The 2,375-nt window shown below is 44.1% G+C and overlaps 1 non-coding gene across 1 annotated transcript; it reads left to right on the forward strand.

The window, feature by feature from the left end:
• The first annotated feature begins 1,338 nt into the window (after nt 1-1,338).
• Nucleotides 1,339-1,537, forward strand: LOC145342801 (U2 spliceosomal RNA). Its single transcript, XR_013886645.1, has one exon. It is a non-coding gene; the product is annotated as a U2 spliceosomal RNA (small nuclear RNA).
• Nucleotides 1,538-2,375: the final 838 nt, after the last annotated feature.

Genomic DNA, 2,375 nt, shown 5'->3' on the forward strand with positions numbered 1-2,375 from the left:
TGTTCTAAACCGCACCCCCTTTATCTTGAGGCTATGCCCCCTAGTCCTACTATCCTTTCTGAGCAGGAAGAGTCTCTCCACCTCTATCCTATCCATCCCATTCATCATCTTATACGTCTCAATGAGATCTCCCCTCATTCTTCTAAACTCTAACGAGTACAAGCCTAATCTATTCAGCCTCTCCTCATAGCTCAACCCCCTCAACTCCTGCATCAGCCTAGTAAACCTCCTCTGCACTCCCTCCAAGGCCAAAATATCCTTGCATAAGTACGGCGCCCAAAACTGCACACAGTACTCCAGCTGCGGCCTCACCAATGCCCTATACAGCCGCAGCAAGACCTCCCTACTTTTATATTCAATCCCCCTCGCGATGAAAGCCAGCATCCCATTCGCCTTCCTGACCACCTGCTGCACCTGCAAGCTGGGTTTTTGTGACTCATGCACAAGGACCCCGAGGTCCCTCTGCACCGTCGCCTGCCGCAGTTTTTCTCCACGTAAGTAATAATCCTCCCTACCATTCTTCCTACCAAAGTGGACCACTTTGCACTTGCCAACATTAAATTCCATTTGCCATTTCCTGGCCCATTCGCCCAGCCTATCTAGATCCTTCTGTAGACTCTCCCCACCCTCCGCACAATTTGCCTTTCCACCAATTTTGGTGTCATCAGCAAATTTCGACACCCTACACTTGGTTCCCTCCTCCAGATCATCTATATAAATGATAAATAGCTGAGGCCCCAGCACCGACCCCTGGGGCACTCCACTAGTCACCATCCGCCAATCCGAATAGCACCCATTGACCCCCACTCTCTGCCTCCTATTTGACAACCAGTCCTCTATCCATGCTAACACCCTACCCCCAACTCCATGCCCCCTGACCTTCTGCAATAACCTCTTGTGGGGTACCTTGTGTAAAAACTCAGGAATCATTTAAGCCACTGCTGGATTCAGTGGTGAAGAACTGGAGGTTCCTTCTGATTGGATCTTATGAGCGAAATAGACTTCCTCAACCATATCTATTTTGTGATTGGTTGTCCACAGAGAGATTGAACATTGAAGTTTGACTTTTTCAAGATGAAGTCAAAGTTAGGACTTTTGATAATCCAACATTGCGAGCTTCATGCATCTAATGAGATGCACCAGCATCCCTCAGCAGCCTGGAATATTCACAAACTTAAAATCATATTAGCAAACTTCTTGAGGCCTGAAGTGTCTCAACCACTAAATCTTGCAAGAATAACCTTGAAAAGGTACCAAAGAGCTAAGATTGGAACCTTTCCTCAACTGCACAGAGGAATATGTTTGATAATCAAGCAATGCAATCAGCAAACTGATTAAAGAGCTTCTTGGCCTTTTGGCTAAGATCAAGTGTAGTATCGACATGCTGCACTTGGTTGAAGTCATTAGGTTACATTTTAGCTTCTTTTGAAGCAGTATTTTAGAACGTCATCATGGCCTTTTGGCTAAGATGCAAATAAGATCAAGCCTTGGAGGAAGAGTTACATCTACTCCAATCGGCTTGGATCATGTAGATCAAGCCCAAGACAGGAGGTGAGAGCTTGGATCGGGAATGTCTCAACTTGTTGGGACTCTGAATTGGCTTTAATTTGACTTGATTGGATTGGAATAAAGTAAGCAAAAAAAACTGATTAAAGAGCCAATCTATCTGTCAATGTTCCTGACAGAAAGATATGTGTCATTGAACAGCTATTACAATGTTTATTCTGTACCCTGAATACTTAAGATGCCCATATCTCCTATTGGCTCTAGATGTGGAAGATAGCTCAGGACATCTCCCAATGCATTCACTATTGTATCTCTTCACCAATATGAAGATATTCCTTCCTTTTTATGAAAAAGCTTTGCAGAGAATCCTGAAGTTGGGATTAGATTCTTTTCATTCTCTCCTGAATGTTATATTTCTTGACAATTTCCCTCTAATGTCAGCCAATTGAATCTCCTTGATTCCTGCCAAATCTCAGGATTAATTTCCCATCTCCTCATGCAAGCTGATGAGTTTTTTTTTGTTCAGCCATTGTTTGTGATTTAGATTAGCCATCCCTGAGAATGTGACTGCTTGAATTCTGGTATTGTACAGTCCCCATTCAGCAGTTATTTTCCAGTTTACCTGTTCTCCTTTCTTCTGCTCAAGGGGCTGATTTTTGCCGGGGTAAGATTCTACAGATGTTGGGCCCCCTCTGGTGCCATGCCTGATTAGCCATTCTGAGTACGTGAGCTGAAATAGACTGTGCGACTGTGCAGTGTTCTGAATGAAAGCCAGTTCTATTTTCATCCAGTGTCACACATGTACAATTTCCAGCAGGGGTCACTAGGTAGCAGGAAGGATTCAAAACCGCAAACACAAACTGGTTTTT

This window comes from Carcharhinus amblyrhynchos, chromosome 4, assembly GCF_965287045.1.
Source record: "Carcharhinus amblyrhynchos chromosome 4, sCarAmb.v2.hapA, whole genome shotgun sequence".
Lineage (NCBI taxonomy): Eukaryota > Metazoa > Chordata > Chondrichthyes > Carcharhiniformes > Carcharhinidae > Carcharhinus > Carcharhinus amblyrhynchos.